The sequence below is a fragment of the Corvus cornix genome, chromosome 2, assembly GCF_000738735.6.
Source record: "Corvus cornix cornix isolate S_Up_H32 chromosome 2, ASM73873v5, whole genome shotgun sequence".
NCBI classification, from domain to species: Eukaryota; Metazoa; Chordata; class Aves; order Passeriformes; family Corvidae; genus Corvus; species Corvus cornix.
Genome location: NC_046333.1, coordinates 22493920 through 22517012, shown reverse-complemented (window position 1 = coordinate 22517012; position 23093 = coordinate 22493920).

The window sequence follows — 23093 nt, the reverse complement described above, 5'->3', positions numbered from 1 at the left end:
AAGATGTGTGCTAATGTCTTTACAAATAATTTGATGAGTGAAGGTATGGGTGTTAACATCTTCAACATGTTAATGTCTCCACTGACTTTGGGCAGCAGGTTGTTGTAGAGCCCAGACAGTTTGGCTCCTGAAATAGACACGGGTCTGCACAAGCCTGAACTTCTTAACTTTGGGGTAAAACAGTAGTTTCAACGGGGGATATGGGGTAGACAGTTCATGAAGGCTGTACCTTCCTAGTACCTCAGCCAATGGAGAAAGGAAGAGGGCAACATGCGGCCGAGAGTAAGGATAAAAGAGAGGCTGTGCTCTCCGAAACCTTGAGAGAGAAAACCCACAGGTGTGTGCCACAGTCGACTCTCTCCCTTAATTCAAATAAAGTTGAAGGACTTCTCTGTCTCCCTTTTGGATATAAACCTCTGGCGTTTGTGGATTTTCCTGACACGCCTAACATAAAATATACTTCTATACTACTACTCTCTGCTCCGCTGAACAATACTGAGGGTCTTGTAATTTTCTCCCTAACATAGAAATTATTTCACCTTGACATTGAAGACTAGGCAAGGGTGTCCCATTCTGGAGTAAAAAGCACATGGGACACTTCAAGAATATGCCCAGTGCAGGTAGCTGTAGTGCAGTGCAAGCTGCATATTGTGCTTTGTGTGGGAGGAAATGGTGGAACCCCCAGCAACAAGCTGTCAAGTGACACAGACCCTTTGCATAACAAAGGGCATGGGGACCTTGGCCCCAGCCAGGTGACTGGCCACTCAGAGATATGGCAGGAGGGAGCTGATGGCTCAACAGGAAAACCCCAGACTATTGTGTGCATAGACTGTGAGGATACAAAAGCCCAGGGATTGCTTGGTTCCAGGTCCCTCCTCAGAAGCACCCTGCTTGATCTCAAACTGTTTTTCTGTGACTGTGCCATGATTAAAAATTGCTTTAAGGATTGTTGGAGGTTAGGATTTTTCGTTGTTTTTTCTTTGTCTCAGGGAATTTTGTCCCATTTTTTGCCCAAGAGATGATAATGACCAGTATTTAAGAGTCAAAAGACGTGGCCAAGGTGGGGAAAAGGGTGCAGTTGGCAACTCTCTTAGCCCGGGGATTTTACTCTTGGGAAGGGCAGAGATACCATGAGATTTTGGCTGAGGGTGAGGGGCTGGGCTCAGTTCCTTGCTCTTTCTCCCTCTCAGATCGGAGGGGAATGGTCCAGTTGCTGCTACCGTGGGGAGAATTCACTGCCACTACAGAGTCCAGCCCTTTATGGCTTCTTCCTTACCATGGGTGAACCTTTGCTCATAAGAGCGGGACCTTATTAACACCTGATCACATAGGAAAGGACCCCCACCATCTACTCAGGTGTCTCGGGGGAAAAACCTGGGACGCCCCCTCCCTCCCCCTGATACGCGGAAAAGACTCCACTACTGAGATAAGTAGTAAAGTAGGTATGTTCATTCCAGTGCTGGGGGGCATGTGGATTGCTCCACCAAATGTATGCGCACCAACAATACCATTTGGCTGGGTATATATTGAGTTATAAGCTACATATTCATTAAGTTTCCAAATGCACTGATACATATTCATTTCCTGGCCCCGCCTAGCCCCACTTCATATTATAGTGAGCCCAAAGTCATTTCCATATGGCTTGTGCTTGTGCAGTGCCTCGTGCAGGGGTCTCTGGATGAAGTAGGGAGTCTTCCTCAATTTGAACTTTTCATTTTGCTTCCTTGCACATGCTCCCTGAGTCCCTGGCCCAAGTTCAAACCCCAAGGCTGGTTTGAACTAGTTCCTGGGTCCAAAGCAGGATCATGGCTGCTTCCCCTTATCAAGTCTTGTATCCTCCCTTTTTCTACTTGACAAATGTAATAAATGTTAGGCAAGCTATATCCATTGTTTTAGCAAGCAACCCCTTTAGTAATTCACTTAACCCTTGTTTCCCCAACTCACCCCTTCCTGGAGGGCACACGTCCCTGCTGCATGCAGCAGCTGCTTGCTGGAACCTGGCTGCCGCTGCCCAGCCCCACTGTTTTCTGCCACTGCCTCGGGCTTTTTCACTACACTTTAACCCAGCAACCCATGCCTGCCAGGACACACTGTGGCTCCTGCTACGGCTGCGGAGTTTCTGCTACACTTTGTTTGCCACCCCAGGGGGTGGGCTCACGTCTGCCGTTCCAGCCTGCTGCTCCGAGGTTCCTGCTACAGCCCATTTCACCATCCGGAGGGGCACTGGACCGGCTGCCCCCCGTGAGTCTGCAAAGGAAGAAGCCCCTTTTCAATCTCTGGTGCCGGCTGCGCCGCCATTACCCGTGTGGAGAGGTGGCTGAGCTCGCGCCACAGCGCCCCCTGCAGCCGCGGGGGAATCATCGCACCTGCCCTGCCCGGCCGGGAGCCACCAGCGCCCCTGCCGGCTGTGGCCGTGACTGCAGCAAAGGGGAAAGGGCCTGACAGCCGAGAGAAGGCTGGTACTGGATTTCTGCTTTCGTTTGTTGTTGCTGCCATCATTGTTTGTTTGCCTTGTTATACATATATACATACTAGTAAAGAACAGTTATTCCTTTTCCCAAATCTTTGCCCGAAAGCCCCGTAATTCCAAAGTTATAATAATTTGGAGGGAAGAGGGTCATATTTTTCATTCCAAGAGAGGTTCCCACCTTCCTTGGCAGATACTTGTTTTTCAGACTAAGACAAGGATCCAGACAGATGAGAACACATCTGTGGCAGAGCCGGCAAGAAAATCCTGTCTAATGCGCCTATAGTGTGTGTAGCGAGTCAAGTGGTACACCCACTGACTCACTGGAGCTGCCAGCTTCGAAAGGGCTTTGGTCCCATAAGTGACAGTCTGAGGTGGTGGAAATGTGGTTGCCAGAATGGCTCCTGTATGGTCAGATAGAAAAGTTTATTTATCACCTGGCATGAGATTGGAGATGCCAGGGCTGTAAAAAGAAGACTAGGTCAGTCATTCCCTTGTCTCAGCTCCATTAATGTTGTATAGATTACTGATACAGTTGTGTTTGGGCTGGTTTTTTTTTGTTTGGGGTGGGGTTTTTTTGTTTGTTTGTTTGGGTTTGGTTGGCTGGTTGGTTGGTTGGTTTTTTGGTTGGTGGTTTTTTTTTTTTTGTTCTTTGAATTTTTCCAGTCTCATTCTGACTCATGCATATTTTTAGCATCACTAACACCTTTGACACAGAAATCTGCAATATAACCACATCCTCTGTGAAGAAGTGTTTCTTTCAGTTAAATTTGAACTGGCTGTTGCTAGTGTTGTTTCATATGCCCAGCTTCTTACTCCAGAAGACAGAAGATAGTTTGCTTTATCTCAGTGGCACTCATGGTTTCATAGATTTATTTAGATACCCACACGATCACCCCATGACAAGGTGAAACAGTCTCAGTCATTTAGTAATTTCTCTTACAAAAATAAGTGTCATACAAAAGCTGAATCCTATTCTTGACCATCCTTGCCACAATTCCCTTTACCCTTTCAGTTCCACCATGCTCTTTTAAAAGAGAGGGATACTCAAGTTGCAAATAACCAGCACATTCTGGATATATCAAATGCTGTCCATGTATCTCTGGTTTGTTCTTTATGACAAGTCTGTCATTCATGGACTTGCATTGCAATTATTTCAGGTGTGGCAATAATGTTGTTACAGTAGCTGGGGTTATATTATAGTCCTGACTTGGAGTGATAGAACAAACACTGCTTCTGCAAGTCTGAGCATGAGAGGAATGAGTCATCCAGACCAAGAGAGCTTCCTCTTCATTTTGCCTTGTTTGTCTCTGCCTGCTTTATGATACCCCACCTTGGAGTGTTTTCAACTTATTGTACATTTGCTAGAAAAGAAAAAGCCTCTCTAAAACTGCTGGACTGAAAATGAAATATAGGATGGCTGCAGGCTGTTTTTCTTTGCTGGGAAGCACTACCATGAAAATTGTTTCTACAAAAAGAAACTACTACTCTGGGGGAAAAAAAAAAACAAAACGAAAAAGAAAAAGAAAAAAGAAAAGGAAGAGACAAAACAACAGCCAAACCCCCAAACACCCTCTATTTGCTTGAACTTACCATAAAGTATTGCTAGTGATTATAGAAGCCAACTGCACAACAGCTTAATTTGACTTAACTGGCATTTACTTTAAAGCTGCAAAACAATAAAAAAAGAAAATTAACTCAGTGCACAGGTTCTGGAGATATTAAATTTCACTTCATGAAAAAGCTGTAAACTTTCATGCAATGTGTTGTCTTATAATTCACTACAGTTGGTTATATATTATTTTTCCTTCTTTTTTTTCTTCTATTGTAATATGGAAGTGTAGAAACATACAGCAGTGTTTGAAAGAAGACTAAGCTTTGCTTTCACTCTCAGTGCTGGGTTCCATCTGACAGAAATATTTCACAGTGAAAGATTATCAAGAGGTAGAGAGATCATATGTTAGTCTTATTTCTTGATGGCCACAGGGTTGAGGTTATTTTTTATTGTTGTTTGGGGTTTTTTTTAAGTGACTAGCAATACTAAATGACAAATTATTTTAATCTCCCCAAACATTTAAGAAATGGTAGTCTACTAAAGAGACAAATCCTTTTTGAGATAAAAATTTATCCATTGTGGGTTTAACTTTAAATAGATTAGTAGTACCCTCTAAATCAATTGAGCTTTAGTGGGTATTACAGGAAATTAAGCCATCTGTACACACTACCAGTGAGATGATTTAATTACACAATGTTCTGATATGGTAAGAGAAAAATTTATATTAAGTCAATGTTTATTTATTTGAATGTGGGCTGAGGATTGTCTATTATAATACATATGTATTATACAAGTTGATGTGATGACAGAATAGTTGTATACTGTAAATACCTAAAGGATCCAAATCTATATATGCAATTAAAATACCAAGTAAGGATCTGCAAAATTAAGAGTCAAGATTTTACATTCTCCACCCCACTCTACACCTTTCCTGTCCCATATGAAACATCTAGTCCCAGCTGCTTAAACAGTGACTCTGGTCACAGAATTCCCTCAGAGGTCTCCTAGGCCCTTCTCTAAGAAAGGTGATGTAGATGGAAAGTACTTGGGAAGAGACGGCCTGGGACACATTGCAACTAGTGGGGAATTCCTAAGGGACATTTTTCATCTGACACAGTTTACCACAACTGCAGGAAATCAATTGTCTCATCCAAAGCACCCAGTACTGTCATGAATTTACTTTTGACTTTTACATTAGTCCTCTGTTGGCATCAGAATCCAGACCCTGCACTTTGTCTAAAAGAGTTCAGCCTCAAGAAAGATGAGGATGTGAAGCTGATTTTATGCTAAATTTGAACCTCCTTAGTACTAGAATTGGTGCACATTGAAACCTATTTTAAGTTGCTTGGCTTCATTTGACCTAGCTAACCACCAGTAGATACATGTCCTCTTCTCCTGATACCTGTTACAGTGGCTGACAGGATCACAGGTTCCACAGTACAGCTTTGTAACAATGACTGTTTGATTTGGTGGCTTAAACTGGTTCAAAATTTGTCAACAGCAACAGAAGAATCATCTTCTGAGGAAGCTATGCAAGGTACACAGTTCCAGTGGAAAATGTGTATACATGCCATAGCACTTAGCCACTCCTGGAAAAAGAGTTTAACTACAGACCTATATTTGGTGTGCTCTGTGCTTATATGAAAGAGTTATGGTAGATCAGAGCTTATGGGACTCCATTTAATTTCTACATGAGCTCCATACACTCTGATGCTGCTGAGTACCATGCTGGAGTGTGGTTTAGTTCTCCAGTAAGCGCTACTTCAGTTAAATTCTGATGTAATGTAGTAGTACACATATATATATATATGCCATTACTTTTTGTCTCATTGCTTTACTGAGAAAGGAACCATTTAAATGTGGAACTAGCTCTCCCATACTATAAGGATAGCATTTAAAACCTATGGGCCAGATTTGTCTATATATTTATGGCTATGTACTTTCAATGAGATCACAGCATGCTTCACACTCTCCACACTGACTAGAAGAGAAATGGGGAGAACATTTGAGACCTGAAACTGAAAGTATGAAACTACATGGAATTCCTAGTATAAAATGCAGGATCTGCCACACGATCTATTTTTTCACAGTCAGTTTTAGCTCTGCCTCATTGTGAAGAGATTGCTAGCAACAGGAGCAGGACTGAACCTTTAAAATCATTAACACTCCTAAACTACATATTTTATTACCTGTCAACAAAGTGATTCATCTGATGTGTTCATTGAACAGTGGAGAATCATGTAGCCGGACTCATAAGACAGTAGAACAGAATGGGGGATAGGTGCTGATAGTGCTGTTATCTTCTGAAATTTCACGAGGGAAGTATGGAAGAAAGCAGCAAAATCCTAGCTTAAGGGCTGCGAATGGAGAAGGTTCTACTTTATGTATACCTTTTACATTATTCCCAAGGCCAATGTAGATGTTTGTGTTGTTTTGATGAAATGTATTTCAAGGCAGCAGAGGATAGCATATGTGATATAGAAATTGCACAATAAAAAATCAGACTTTTTGATGTCAAGAGGATACTCAGTCAGTCACAGAAAACTCTGGACTATCCAAAGCAGTTTACCAACATGCATTCAGGTCCTAATCGCTGTGATCCCAATTTAGTGGCTTAAAATGGCAAGAAAACAGCAATGTGGGAATTTCTTTGAGACAGTCCAAACTTGGAGCATTCACCCTACTTTCATGCTAACACCATTTTAGCCAGTAAACTGTTCTTTTTGATTTCTTCTAAACTGGAAATACCCCAGAGGGAAAAAAAAAGAGAAGTATTAGTATTTACACATCAAAGGAGAAAAGCAGTATGTGCACACAGGGGCATAGAGAATTAGAAGAATTGTATGAACTTTTTCAAGGCTCGTGGAAGGCTAAATATGAATTTTGTTGGAAGTTATTGTCAGGTTTTTATGACCAGAGCTGGTTTGACGTCTGTAGCTGGGATAACTCAGTTGCCAAACAAATGAAACTGAAAGTTTGTATCTGGACATGACTTCAATGTTAGTGAAGATTAATTTACAGGCTCATTTCCATATACTTATCTTTCTCCCCCCTCCTCCAATGCACCTATGTCTGAATTACTCTTTTTAACTTGAGTACTCCCCCTAACTTAAATATTCTTTTCTTTTTCTACCTGTACACTGACATTACCTCTGACTAATACAATTGCATAGAGCCAATGAATGCATAGGGTAGAAGGAAGAAGTCTTTGGCTTTCTGTTCTACTCCCCCACACCCAAACATCAATGTTTCATTTTTTATTTCACTTTGTATTTCACATGAGAGTTGCAAGCACACGCTGGGAGAAAAGCATGACTTCAACCATAGCAAATATTCAGCCCAATTGATTTTTCACCAGGTTTCACTTACACCAGTCCAGAAAACTGGACCAATAGACCCGCAACTGCAAATGGATTGTACTGAATCAGCGTTGGTTTGGCTTTCTGCCTATACTCTCTAAACTGTTAGGCTTTTGGAGGAGGGGAGGACTCAATGTATTGTCAGTACTAAGTACTGACCTAAATTTTCTTGCACTTATGAAAAGGTCAGTCAATTTATTATGCACATTGAGTTCAGCCAAGACTTTTTTGACTTGACTTAAAGCCTGGAATGATGTGCTTAAGCCTAATACCATAAAAAGAACTGATGAAAAACTCACAAGTTGTGGATCATTATTTGTGATTAGTTCAGAGACCTCTAGAAAGTGAGCTATAATTTATTCCATATTATTATACTATTCAGGCATTGTAAAGACCTCCATTTCTCAAAAAAGGCAGCGAAGTAGTCTACTGATAAAAAAGCAGTATTTCCTCTTTATTTCAAATAGTTATATGCCAGAGATGTGCCCACAATGAACAGAAATGCGCTGTGGTGGTTTTTTAATCCTTTATGTACCACAGGTTTCATAATTGGATATTTTCTATTTCATATATTAGTTCCCTTCCCTTCCCTTCCCTTCCCTTCCCTTCCCTTCCCTTCCCTTCCCTTCCCTTCCCTTCCCTTCCCTTCCCTTCCCTTCCCTTCCCTTCCCTTCCCTTCCCTTCCCTTCCCTTCCCTTCCCTTCCTTCCCTTCCCTTCCCTTCCCTTCCCTTCCCATGATCGTAATAGGATACTCAAGGTCTCTTCTCAAATTTCTCCATAACCAGGGGGGATTTGAAGCTTATTCCCTGAATTTCTGATTTCATGACGGGTGCCATCTTAATCCAATGGCTTCTATTCATCCTCCTCCCATATGCAATTGCTGTTATGAAAGATGTAGTCCTTGCACTCAGGAACTAATTGTAAATGTAAAAATTGTAAATGTAAAAATTAACAACAATTCATTCTCAGGAGTACCATGTTATTGGGGTTTGGGGAGTTCCCCTTCTGTTTTATTTTTTCTCTTGAGGAGTTTTTCCCATATATGTTGCCAGGGCGACAAATTGCTGGGTGCTTGGGAGAAACAAAAAACCTGGCCATAGAGGGAGGGGTCCAACTGGCTACTCTCTTTCACCTGGGTTTGTGGGCTGTTGTTCTTGGCGTTCGGATGGAGAGAGAGTCTGCCATCATGGTGGAGGGAATTCGTCAGCACTGAAGGCTTCTGCTTTCGACTGCCTTACCTCTACTGTGAGTGGAGCTTGCTCACTGGAGCAGCTGTTGCACTGGGACCCTAACACCCCACCTTACTAAAAGAGGGACCTTTTCACCATCTGCTTGGGTGCCTCAGGGAAAACCCCAGGATCCCAAGCCTGCCTTTCCATGCCCCGCTGGGAGCCGGGCCGCGGCCGCCCCTATCCCCCGCCGTTGCTTCGAGCCTTCACTACTCTGTAGCTCCGCACACCCTGCCTGCTGAGACATACCGGGGTTCCCACCTCAGCTCCGTAGTTTGATACATCTCATCTGCCACCTGGGATTTGTGCTCATCCCTGCTGTTCCCAAGGGTCCGGCTGGACACCAGGATCGGCTGCTCAGGGGGTTTGTGAAGCCTTTGTTCCATCTCTTCCCGGGATCCCAAGCCGCCATTACCGCATGCTCCCCGCGCTCACTCTGGAGCGCTCCCTGCAGCCGCGGGGGAACCACCACACCTGCCCTGCTCACCGGGAGCCGCCAGCGCCCCTGCCGGCTGTGACCAGAACTGCACCCAAGGGGAAAAGGGCCTGACAGCCGAGAAGGCTGGGACTGGGTTTGTGATTCTGTTTGCTGTTACTGCCATAGTTATTGTTGTTTGTTTGCCTTGTTATACACACATATATATATAGTAGTAAAGAACTGTTATTCCTGTTCCTCATATCTTTGCCTGAAAGCCCCTTAATTTCAAAATTGTAATAATTTGGAGGGAAGGGGGTTGCATTTTTCATTTCAAGGGAGACTCCAACCTTCCTTGGCAGACACCTGTCTTTCAAACCAAGACACATGTAAATTTGTTAATGGTGTCAGGTTGAGACTGACTCAAGGAAGAGTTTGAGAAACCTAATAAATAATTTTAAACTCTTCACCTCAGAAACAATTAGTTGAATCAACCTTCTGCTTCTCTTTCACCCATCCAATAAACTCTTGCTTAAACAGATTTCATGTAAAGATTTAAGACTAATGAAGGATACAATATTTTTATAATTGTTAGATTTTTAATAGAAGTTTGTTGTTGTTGCTTTGTTTTTCTTTTGAGGTGTTTACTTCAGGTTGTCTCATACTCAACAGATACCCATTTGTGATGTTCATTTCATAGCAGAAAACTCATTATTTTTCTATTACTGTATCCCACAGCCGTAGGGAGGAGAGGAGAGATCCAACAGGCAGGAATTGTGCCGCAAGATTGATTTATTTAATTATTTTACAAACTCTTTTATAGACTTTTTTCTTCATAGTCTAATTGGACAAAGGATCAGCCACCCCCTGGGGTGATTGGCTAAAATCCTAAAACATCCATTGTCAAAATATTTTTCTACTGTACCATAAACAAGGCTTTGCAAGGTTGCAGGTGTTCATAGCTTATAGAACTCTGCTACTGTCTTAGTGAGAGAGAAAAGTATCTCACGGGTTTATAAAGAAGCAGGAAAATTTCTTGCTAACAGCGTTTTTGTATCCACATTTTTCACCTTCTGGGACATCAAAAGAGCTTCTAAAGGCTCTCTGGAGGAAGTGGGAAAGGATTTTCCAAATGTCAGAAGCCACAGTGAACATGCAGAAAAAGGAGTTTATCTTTCAAGCTTTCAGGGGTATGAGGATCAGTCTCCAAGGAGAAATCATCTATCAATGTTTCTATGGGAAGAAATAGGATTCATTTCTCAAACTATGAGCATTAAACGTTCAATGTTTAAGCCAGTGAATAAAAACATTATTCTGGAAGCAAAACTTTGGTGATGGTATTAATGCGCACATGATAGCAAGTACTGAAAAGTAATGATCTGATGAGATAGGTAAGAGTATATGGTAGGTGGTCTTCTATCCTAGGCAGAGCAGGACATCCTGGAAGACCTTGATTTAATTCTTGTGTCTGTCAATCTTTATGTGACCATAGGCAGGGTATTTAATCTGATAACGATTCAGGTTTTTAGTTCTGTGGATTTACTTTTATTTCATTTGGATTATGAACCCCTTAAAAAAGCAAATGCCTTACTCTCTGCTCTACAATGAAAAAGGAACTTAAGAACAATAATGTAATGTAGCTAAATTTTATCACTATGAAAAACTGTTTTAGTCCAGTAAGTAGCATGATAAACTGTGAAGGGCATTAATGATGTCGTGTGTGGTCTGAAATCTTATACAGAGATCAGCTGAACTCCTGATATTTTAATGAAATTTTAGGTAGGAGGAATAATACATGGTTGTATTAAATGATGGTAGAGCTATATTGCCAATTTGCAAGTTCCCATATAACACATCTAAACAAAATTTAAAAGCCCTTCCCTTGGAAAACTTTGAAAAATAACCAAATGACACAAAAACCTTTGTATGTGAAAATAGCCTAAAAAGAAGAGTTGCAATATTATCAAAATAATTTCAAAGTAAAAGGATAAAGCTAGGGAGCCAAGTATTTCATAATGAATGCAGCATATAGCTTTTAAACAGGGCTAACATATGGACCACTAATGTGAATGTGAATGCAAATTAGATACTTTTGATTGCTTGAAATAAAGTCAGCAAAATCCAAGCTTCAAAAAGCAAATTGTGTGGATTTAACTACCTGAGTGCCGCAGAAAGATTATTGTTCATACAATATTTCCATATGAAAGAAGGTAATGGAGCTAATTTAGCTAATTCTAGGGCAAGCTGCTCTAGATAATTTGAAGATAAATGGTACACTTTCTCTGGCTTTTTTTTCTTCCTGTTTGGTTTCTTGATCCTGGTTTGTTTAAACTTTTACTTCTACTCTCTGCTGATTTTGTCACTCTCACTTTTAGATGTGATACAGTTTTCTACAAACATGCTGGTTTTGAGATAAAGTGACACAACTGGTGCCGGCTGGAATTAGCAGTCATTGGGAACTTCTTAACTTATAAAGTATGATTTAGCAGATAATGCTCAAGGGCTTCAAATGTCTTCTGGCTCAGCCAAATAAAGGGAGAAGATCAGAGGTTGCCCTAAACCTGGGAAATGCTGGTGCAACTTAGTTCAGCAGCACACATTTTGTACCCAGCTTTTCTGTGCTGTGACCAGTGGAAAAACTGGAGAGTAGCATTTGCTCTATGAGCTACTACCCTCCATGTAAAAGCAGTAGGTTACTCTTGGTGAGAGGGAAAATTAAGGGAGTTGCCTACCACCAAATATCTGGCATGGCTCGCCCCCATGTAGCAGCTATGTCATATCCTCACTGTGACCTGCAATTTGCAGGTAGTAGGAGCTGCTGCCAGGAGCTCTTGAGAGATGGGTGCCAAAGAAGATGCTTAGTTTGGAGCAACACCAGCCAAGTGGGAGCCTGGGTGTTAAGACATATCCATTTCTACTCCATTTCCTGCTTGCTCATCTTAGAGCAAAATCTTAGGCTCTACCAGAAGAATCAAGAGGTGACTTTTTTCACCATACCTCCTGATCCATACCCTTTCCCCATCAGACCATCTTTCCCTCATCTGAGGTCATCAACTATATTCCAAACTGCTGCCCACTTGCAATGGAAGCAGCTCTTTAGCTCCCCTCACAGCCAGAACTGCCTTGCACCCTCAGACATCCCAGCTGTTGACCACTCTAAACATGATCACATCCACACCCATTTACTGCTGATACATCTGCAGCTGTTCTAAGTACTCCCCTGATGTCTTCCTACCACATCTGGAGATCTTAGTGCATTAGCAGCCTATGCTATTTTTTAGCATTCTTCCCATACTCGGGGCACATGGCTACACTAAGCCAAACCACTACAAGACCCACCTGGTTGCATTACATTCTCCTTACTGCTATAACTTGAGGAAGAGTGTACTGATCCTAAACTACATTTTAAGGAAAGAGGAAAGTGACTAAACGAGCTCATTTACATGTTTGCCAATCACTTGCCAATTTGCAAATATGTGAATTAGCACATTCTGAAATTTGCATAAATTCACACATAGAACTGTGCAAGACTTGGCAGCTATGAAACAAAAAACAAAACAAAACAAAAACCCCAAAAACCAAACCAAACCAAAACCAATAAAAAGAATAAAAGAAAAAATTTATTAATGGCTGTGCAAAAAGGAAAAGAAAACAGCTCCAGAATATAAATATCTTTGTGTTTATATGAAGAATGAGGAAATGGCTTTTGATCCTAAGATTGCTTGTCAGAGTCATAACTGGGAAAACCAGGAACAATTCTGTTAGTATCAGCGGTACACATTTATGTAAGTCCTGAAACTGGGCTTCATGATTCAAAACATTGACTTGGGCCCTCTTCTTTCTTGGAAAACCATAAAAAACAGTTGCAGAGACCAGGAAGAGAAATGGTTGTAAAAATTTTGTTTAGCAGCACCTAGGCATTGGCTAGTGTCAGCAAAGTGTTTTGGGGGATTTTCTATCTTCTACACTATGTGTTTCACACCAGCATTACTCACCCCTGGCTGTGCACTTGCACTCTGACAATTATATTGATTAAAGCAAATGATGTTTTTAACTCGTGGCTGCGATAAAATTTAAATTGAGCCTGAAGGACTTCCTGGACTGCTGATGTTGCACTCATGTTCATACGTTGGGCTAAGCTAGCAAGGTCACTGAGCTCAGGCTGCAGCCTGACTTGTAGTTTTTGTTCGGAGGAGTCAAGGTAGCAAACAGGTGTGTGGTGTTTGCAGCTAGATTACTTCAGCTAGCAATTGGTCTTGTCTGGGACCACGTGTTTCTTTATCTTCAAAACTGTGTAGCAGCTTGAATTGGCAGCAGCACCTTCTTTACATGATGGTAACTCTGAAGTATGTGTTTGCACCCTCCCTTATTTGAGGGAAGGCTGCTTACAGTTGGACAGGCAATGCATAATCCTCATTGTTCCTTCCCAAGTGCTGCTGTCTCCAACTAGTTATCGCTCAACAGAGAAAATTAGCTGGCAATGTCAGTGAACATTAATGACTTGGTCAGTGCCAGTTATTTTATCAGGAGAGAAGTAATCACCATGGATAGGCATGGCAAGGAGTTATGTATGGCACATAAGGGGTAGATTATGGTATTTTATGCTGACAGAATTGTAATAGTTGACAGTATATTCTGCTTTACCTGCAAAGGTTGGATTAGTAGCTACTAAAAAATTATACCGTCACCCTGAAAAAATAATAAGCACTTTGCTAGTCCCACATCCTGTTACTGTTACACAAGCTGCTCCCTTCATCAGTGGTTCTGACCTCTGTTTTCAGCAGATTTCTATATGTTGAAAATTTAAGGGGCAGAGCTGTGTACAATGCAGTGATCTAATATCTGTGTGAAGGCTGACAGAGGCGGCTTGTTGAAAATGCCTTTTTATAAGCAGTTTCTTTTTGACTGTAACAAAAATGGTAGGTTTGGCTGGATTTTTTTGAACTCCAAAAGCAAGACAGAAAAATAAAGGAAGTCAAAGTAAAACTGCCTTGATTCTGCCAAACTGCATTATTTTACTGAGAGCTTTTTTTTTTTTTTTTTTTTTGCATTATAGAAATCAAATAATATTTTGGAATATTTAGGAAAGCAAGAGAGCTATTAAATATTGCAGGTTCAATTTTAAAATTCAACTGAAGCATCTTCATTCTGAAATGCCTTGATACCACACATTCAGGAACTTTGCTAAAGTTTTTTGGACCATTGCTTGCACTAGATAAAAATACTTGCAATGAGTGAGTCCCTTGTTACTCCTGTTACAGAGGTAACTGGACTGCAACCAGACTTTCTGTTAGGAAGAATGTGATAGTATTACATATGGGGAAAACAAGTATTTCCAAAATAGCTGGAAAGATTTGCAGCCCTCAAACTCTTACAGGTTCTTTCTTCCCTGATCTAAATGTCATACTCCACACTGAATATGTTTAGACAGTAGTGTCACTGACTACTTTGTTGTTGGGGTTTTAAGAGCTCTCCTGGGTTGGTTTTTTTTTTTTCTCTTGAAGGAATGTTCCCCATATGTGTTGCTAGGGGGACAAATTGCTGGGTACTTAAGAAAAACAAGGGGTGGGGTGCATCTGGCTACTCTCTTGTTTCACCTGGGCGTGCGGACAGCCAGTCCCCGAACGCCGGAGAGGGAGACTGGTTTTGGTTGGCTGCTTTTCCTTCTGCCAGAGAAACCCCAGGATCCCCAGCCTGCCTTCCCTGCCCTGCTGGGAGCTGGGCCGTGGCCGCCCTGCCCCGCAGTTCCTTCGAGCCTTCGCTACGTTGTAGCCGTGCTCACCCTGCCTGCCCAGACCTCCAGGGGGTTCCCTGTTTGGATACATTTCGTCTGCCACCCGGGATTTGTTCTCGTCCCTGCCGTTTCAGCCTGCCGTTCCAGCCTGCTGTTCCTGAGGGTCCAGCCGGACACCGGGATTGGCTGCCCAGGGGGTTTGTGAAGCCTTTGTTCCATCCCTTCCCGGGATCCCAGGCCACCGGTGCCACGTGCTCCCCGAAGCTTTCTCTGGAGCTCCCCCTGCAGCCACGGGGGAACCATCGCACCTGCCCTGCTCACCGGGAGCCGCCAGCGCCCCTGCCGGCTGCGAGTGGAACTGCACCCACGGGAAAGGGCCTGACAGCCGAGAAGGCTGGGACTGGGTTTGTGATTGTTTGCTGTTACTGCCATAGTTATTGTTATTTGTTTGCCTTGCTATACACATATATATATAATAGTAAAGAACTGTTATTCCTATTTTCCACATCTTTGCCTAAAACCGCCTTCATTTCAAAATTATAGTAACTCAGAGGGAAGGGGGGGTGCATCTGCCATTCCAAGGGAGGGTCCTGCTTTCCTTAGCACCTGTCTTTCAAACCAAGACATTTGTAGACCTCAGTAATTCATCTAGTAATGCTCCCCTTAATGTGGATGACACAATTGGAAATCTGTCCAGGTAGAGACGATTTTATCAAGCAGAGAAACATAATCCTTCTGTCCCTGAAGCGACACATTACTTATCTGACATGCTTCTTATGTTTCTTCTTGTGACAGTTGGGAACTACTCTAGTTTCTCTCATTTTATATACTTTCAAGTCATGGTTAGAAAGAGAATTCTGTTGTTACCTCCCTTCCTTAAATTCCAGGAAAATGGAGCTGAGTAGATTAGCTTTTTAAAGATCATTTAGTTTCCTTAATGGGTCTGTTTGATTTTTCAAATCTGTGAAGTCATAGGCAGAAATTGAAATGGTTTTATTTGAATTCAAGAAAATATATCCACTTCGTACTAAGCAAGTGGTTTACATGTGTAAAACCACAGCATGCACAGCCTCATCTGCCACAGCAGGTGATGATGGGGCTCCTGTACTGTCAGCAGCACCTGAAGATATTCACATGCGCAATCTACTTTGTAGACAGAAAGGCCCCAAAATTCTGGCAATTTCAAGTATTCTTAACCTGAAGTAGAGAGGAGCTGAAAGGGTGAAATAGCCTGCCAGAATAGGAATATGTTATGCAAAACTATTCATGTAAATATTTGTATTTGGGGTAGTATTGCTCTGGGCAATTTGCTCTTGTATATGTTTTATTTCTGATTCTCTGAAAATAGGCAGATGAGGGGCCTGAGAAGGACGATGTGCAAAGTCTTGCCTTGCTCCAGACTTCTCAGGTGGTCTGAAGCATGTAATTTATCTCCTCTGGGACTCTGTTGTCCACCTGTCTAAGAAAAATACAGTGAATAAAGATAAATCTTTTAGAGGTTGTGGAGACTCAGAAATGTTATCGTGGAGGTGATGTGTATTAAAACTAATGCAGAAAAAAGTACAACTGGCCAAGGTTTATATATAATCTCCAGAGCCTTCAAGCAGATAGGTTGAATTTGGATAAGATTTTTCATCCATTTCTCTAGCAAATAGGTGCCAGCAAGTCTATCTATGCATGCAAGTCTATCTATGCATGCCTCTCTAGGTTTTTTGAATTACACAGGAGAGTTGGTTTACATTTAGGACTAGGAAGTATCCTGTCTGCTAGTGACGCACATAGCAGGCATGGAGCTGCTGTGCAATCACTTTAAATAACGATTTTGAAAAATCCAATATGTAATCTTATCTGTGAGCTAAAACAGGTTTTAGGGGTTGGGATTTTTCCTTTTGTTTCTTTCCCTCATGGAATTTTGTCACATATGTTGCTAGGAAAAAATAACTACTGATACTTAAGAAAACAAAAGATGTAGTTGGGTGTCACAACACTGCCTTGAAATGGCCCTGGCCTGGGGTGGGTTGCAACTGATAACTCGATAGAAAAGGTGAGGGGGCTACCCCAGAGGTTTGGGACTGAGTTTTTGGTCAGTCTGGTTTCCAGGTTCAGAGGAGGAAGGAACTGTTTGCTGTTTTCCTTGCCGCCTGACTGCTCAGAGCTCAGAACCAGTGCGTGTGGTGCCAAAACACTGGGATTGGCTCCAACCGGACCCTCTGCCTGCAGCATGTTGCCACAGCCACTCTAGTGTGTTGGATTCCGAGATCCTGGTCTGCTACGATTTTCCTGCACTGCAAGTCTGCTTTTTTTTTGTTTGTTTCCTGGCATTTGGGGTGGGGGGGGGGCATCCTGGAGCCAATGTGTGGGGTGTTGCTGTACGGGACACCTCTGCACGGTAGCCTGGCAATTGTGACCAGCTGCCGCTTGTGACTTCCCATCTCAGCCAAGCCACCATTAACTGCGTGCTTTCTGAGCTTGCACCAGAATGCCCCCTGCAGCCGCGGGGAATCATCACACCTGCCCTGCCCCGCCGGGAGCCACCAGAGCCCCTGCTGGCTGTGGCCGTGACTACAGCAAAGGGGAAAGAGCTTAAAGAGCAGGAAGAGACTGTTTATTGGGTTTTCTGGGTTTTTTGTTTGTTGTTGCTGCCATTGTTGCTGTTTGTTTGCCTTGTTATTCATACACATACTAGTAAAGAACAGTTATTTCTTTTCCCATGTTGTCTTGGTTTGAAAGACAGGTGTCTACCAAGGAAGGTAGGAGTCTCCCTTGAAATGGAAGGAAAAAAAAAATGCAACCCCCTTCCCTCTGAATTATTATAATTTTGAAATTAAAGGGCTTTCAGGCAAAGATATGAGGAACAGGAATAACAGTTCTTTACTATTTTATATATATGTGTATAACAAGGCAAACAAACAGCAATAACTATGGCAGTAACAGCAAACAATCACAAACCCAGTCCCAGCCTTCTCGGCTGTCAGGCCCTTTCCCCATGGGTGCAGTTCTGCTCGCAGCTGGCAGGGGTGCTCCAGAGCGAGCTCGGCGAGCACACAGCAATGGCGGCTTGGGATCCCGGGAAGAGATGGCGCAAAGGCTTCACAAACCCCCTGGGCAGCCGATCCCGGTGTCCGGCTGGACCCTTGGGAACAGCAGGCTGGAACAGCAGGGACAAGCACAAATCCCGGGTGGCAGACTAAATGTATTGAACTCTGGAGCTGCAGCGGAACCCCCAGAGGTCTTAGTAGGCAGGACATGCAGGGCTACAGAGTAGTGAAGGCTCAAAGCAACGGCGGGGGGTAGGGCGGCCGCAGCCCAGCTCCCAGCGGGGCAGGGAAAGGCAGGCTTGGGAATCCCAGGGTTTCTCCAGTAGAAGGAAAGCAGCCAAAAAGTAAGTCTCCAGTGCTGACAAATTCCTTCCAGCTTCTCTCTCCATCCAAACGCTGGGAACTAACAGCCCACAAGCCCAGGTGAAAAGGAGTAGCCAGATGGAACCCTCCCCCTGTGGCCAGGTCTTTTGTTTTCCTTAAATACCCAGTAATTTGTCCCCATGGCAACATGTATGGGGAAAATTCTTTAAGAGAAAAAGAAAATGGAAGGAGAACTCCTAAAACCCCGACACATGTCTTTGCCCAAAAGCCCCATAATTTCAAAGTTAAAATAATCCGGAGGGAAGCGGGTCATATTTTCCATTCCAAGGGAGATTCCCACCTTCCTTGACAGACACCTGTCTTTCAAACTAAGACAATAGGGTACCATTCTGCTGAGACACAAAATTTCCTTGCATGAAGACATTACCCTTGCTGAGCACAGGCATTCTGGATAACCAAGCAGGAAACTGACTGAGTAGATTTAGATTAACATCTTCCCAGCAAATGTTTGGGGGCAGTTTTCAGGTATCTTCTGTGCTCATACTCCCAGCTGATGGCATTTAGCAAAAGAAGAAAAAGTAATACGTAATCAACCAGTGATTTTTTTCCCTATAGCAGGAGCAAAGAGCAGGTGTCGAGCAGTGAAAGTCTCAAAGCTATGTGAGACCATGCCAGAGCATAGGAGCCAAACAGAAAGGCTGACCTGAGGCAGGCAGCCTGAGAGAACCCTTTTAGTGGGCACCTGTGCTTCCCTGAGAGTGAAAAGTCTGTGAGGCCAGGAACATGGTAATCATTAGCATTTCTTAGAAAGCAAGGAAGGGTAGTCTACTTTGTGTTTTTTACCCATATCCTGATTCACTGAATAATTTGGATGTTGAAAGGAGGAGCTCCAGGCTGGGGTAACGGTCAAGTTATCTCCCCTTTCTCTGCAGCAGCACAATGGACCACTACAATCCAGGCCTGGCACTGGGGTCTGAATAAACCCTTGCTTGTAAGGCTTCTGTAGTACCAGATGTGCAATGTAAGACTTTAGACAACTCTTCATTCTCTCTTTATTTATTCTGTTTCATCTTGTCAGAGAAATAAAAGACAATATCAAACACAACAAAGCACTTAAACACATCTTTCAAATAGTTTTGAGCATTTAATAAGGAGTTTCACAATGTCTGCCACCGCAAGAACACTTTTAATAATGTTTTCTTCTTTTGTATTTCAATGCAGGTACTTCCTGTCCTGATCACAGTTAGAGAAAATTAGGGTAAGACTGATCATGCAGGGTAATTAGAATGAGAAGCAAGAGAACCATTGTCTTGGTTTGAAAGACAGGTGTCTGCCAAGGAAGGCAGAAGCCTTCCTTGGAATGGAAAATGTAACCCCTTTCCCTCCAAATTACTGTAATTTTGAAATTAAGGGGCTGTCAGGCAAAGATATGAGAAATAGGAATAACAGTTCTTTACTATTATACATAAAACAGGCAAACAAACAACAATAACTGTGGCAGTAACAGCAAACACAAACCCAGTAACAGCCTTCTCGGCTGTCAGGCCCTTTCCCCTTTGGTGCAGTGATGGTCACAGACGGCAGGGGCGCTGGCGGCTCCCGGTGAGCAGGGCAGGTGCGATGGTTCCCCTGCGGCTGCAGGGGGCGCTCCGGAGGGAGCTTGGGGAGCACGCGGTAATGGCGGCTTGGCCAAGCTGGGAAGGGATGGAGGAAAGGCTTGCTTCACAAACCCCCAGGGGCAGCTGATCCCGGTGCCCCAGCAGGACCCTCAGGAATAGCAGGCTGGAACAGCAGGAACGAGCGAAGTCCCAGGTTGTAGACGAGATATATCAAACTCCACAGCTGTAGTGGGAACCCAGGACGTCTCAGTAGGCAGGGGGTGTGGAGCTATAGTGTAGTGAAGGCTCGGAGCAGCGGCAAAGGAACAGTGGGGGACAGGGCAATGGCGGCCCAGCTCCCAGCAGGCCAAGGAAAGGTGGGCTCAGGATCCCGGGGTTTTCTTCTGAGGCACCCGAGTAGATGGTGAAAAAGTCCCTCTTTTAGTGAGGGAGGGTGTTAAATAGGGTCCCAATGTAACGTCCACTCCAGCAAACAGAGCTCCACCCATGGCAGTAGGAAGACAGGAGAAAGCAGAACCCTCCAGTGGTGATGAATTTTCCCCACAGCGACTGCAGCTTCTCTCCCCTCTGAATGCTGGGAGACCAAGAGACCTAGGGGCTCCACCCAACCCCTTTTCCCCAGTCCAAATCTCACAGCATCTCTGCCTTACACTAGAAAACCCTAGGTAAAAGACAGTATCCAGGGACCCGTCTCCCGAGCTGTGGCCAGGTCTTTTGTCTCTCTTAAGTATCCAGTTGTTATTGTCTCCTAGCAACACGTATGGGGGAGAATTCCTTAAAAGAAAAAAAAAACAAAACCAAAACCAAAAGGGGAACTCCTAAAACGGCAACAATGATTTAACCAATAGAAGGAAGAATACTAATTAACAAGGGAATTAGGTAACTTGCAGCTGGTATACCATGATTCCTTTGTTTGCTTAACTGTATACATAAAGTTAAATTTTGAGAATCAATGTGCTATCTTTGTGGATTTACCACTTAGCACCAATCTTTGAGCAAACAATAAATAAACAAATACCTCAGCTCTGTGTGAGATTGGCTTCCTGCACACTGGGTAATGACTCCTGCTTTTAGGGACAACAGTGCTACTTCTGAAATCGACTATATGACTTACTCAGATACTTGCTCCAACTGTGAACAAGCTCAGACCAGGCCAGGCCAGGCTGCTACAGTGCCGGAAGAGATGTGGAGGTGTCATGGGCTGTGCTTCAAGGAGCCTTGCAGCAGAATGGGAGATAGCTGTCAAAGAACCTGCATGTAAATTACACCTTGCAGTGCAAGAAAAAAAAGAATTTTTCTGCTCCAATGAGCTTGTGTTTGGAGGCAAGATATTTATCGTGAGGAAGAGGAAGCAGACAGACTGTATTGATTGGTGAGACAACTGACTGTTGTAGACAGAGCTGGAAAGTCAGGATGAACACTTCTAGTTTCCTCTCATAGGTTAGAAATGCAGAAAGAAAAAATAACATTGTTCTTGTGCTAGATTTTTTTATCCCAGAAGAAAGCCAGAGAATCATACCCTCATTTCTGTACTCCAGCCCTTCAAAATGGTTTCTGTACCAAATAAATATTGCAGGGGAGATTACTGTTTCCAGACAGTATTAGTCCCTTATGATTCTGCTGTGCACTAAGGTGAATTTGTTGTTAGTACTTAATATCATGTTTTGTTACATTCAGTAAATACTGGGTATAGAGGGAGATAAGATAGAAGTGAGCTACAGGCTGTGGGATGCGCCTGCAGAATGCTGTCGGGGTCCCTTCCCCCTGCCGTGCGGTCCTGGGAGAGGGGCCCTGGGGGGGAGACATGGGGTTTCCCTAGCTCCTGGTCAGCCTCATTACCCATTGGTTGTTTTGTGTTCCCCTGTGCGCACAAGGACCCTCAGCTCCCATGATTGCCTCAGTTCTTCGGCAGATCCTCAGCAATGAGGCTGGAGAAATAAACATCTCTCTGAAACACCTATCAAGAATCAGTCCATATATATTTCTTTTCCACGGGCCTCCTTGTTTGATACGCGTGTTACAGTATCTTCACTGTAACAAATGGTGGATAATGCAGGCAGAACAATCCCTGATCCCTACAGCGACTGATTTGTGAGTAAACTCTAGAAACTCTGGATTTCTCTTCTTGTTTTGCTATTCCATATCTAAACTATGGAGGAACTGTGGAAAGACTCTTGGCTCTCAGAGCCACATATGGACATTTATCTTAAAGTTGAAAAGATTCTTGAACAGTGATTTGTAAATTTTAGCTTAATTCAAGCTCAAAAATAACTGAAACACTTCCTGGCATGGTTGTTTAAGAACTTTTTCTATGTTTCTTGGGATTTAAGACTTTTGGAATACCGTTTGGAGACAGTTAATTTTTGAGTCAAAATATATGCTGATGGAAGAATATTTTCGTGAATATTATTTAATTACTGAGACTGTTGAGCAATGTCAGCTGTGTCCTTGTGAAGGTAAGCATGCCTCAGAGTCCGTGTGACCCAGGCCACATGGACCGAGCACTCTGTGAGCAGCAGCGAGGCAATCCCCACGCGTGGGCGGAGCGACGCGAGCTGCAGTGTCAGCAGCGGAGCAAGGAGCGGCAGGAGCGGCGCGACCCGGCGGTGCCCGCCTGGCCCCGCACAGCGCATGGTGGAGCGAGCCCCGTGAATGCCTAACTGAGAGGGGCGGCACGCAGGCGGCGGCAGTGGCGGTTGCGGTGGAACGGAGCCGCGCCTAGCCGAAACGCGCACTGGAGCAGGGTGTGGGGGGGCAGCTGCTCAGGGGCCCGGCCGAGATGTGGGTACAGCACCAGGCAGTGGCAGCGCAGCTGAGAGCAGAAGCGGCAGAGCACAGAGAGCTGAGTGGCACAGCCCGGCCTGGCCCGCACGACCCCGAATGCGACCCCAGGAAGAGCGCGCAGGCACGAGCAGCCCCGACGGCTCCAACATGGGAGTGAGCGAAAGCATAAGAGAAAGCAAAAACGCAGAGAGACAGAAAACAGCAGCCACTCAGAAAAAGGAAAAAATCATCATAGCTAAGGTTTTAGGAATGGTAAAATGGTATAATGTTAAACAAAATTATCGTTTTATAACGAGATGTGAAAACCAGAAAGACATATTCGTTCATAGAACTGCTATTAAAAAGAATAACCCTGAAAAATGCATCCCAAGCTTGGGATATAGAGAGGTGGTGGAATTCAAAATTGTGCAAGGTAGAAAAGGGTTACAAGCAGCAGAGATCACTGGGCCTGATGGTGTTTCTGTAAAAGGCAGTATATATGCTGCAAAACGTAGTCATGTTAGACAATATCTCCATTATAAGCCCCCCCTACAGTCTCCCTTTCCTAATCCCACCTTTCCCTTTTACC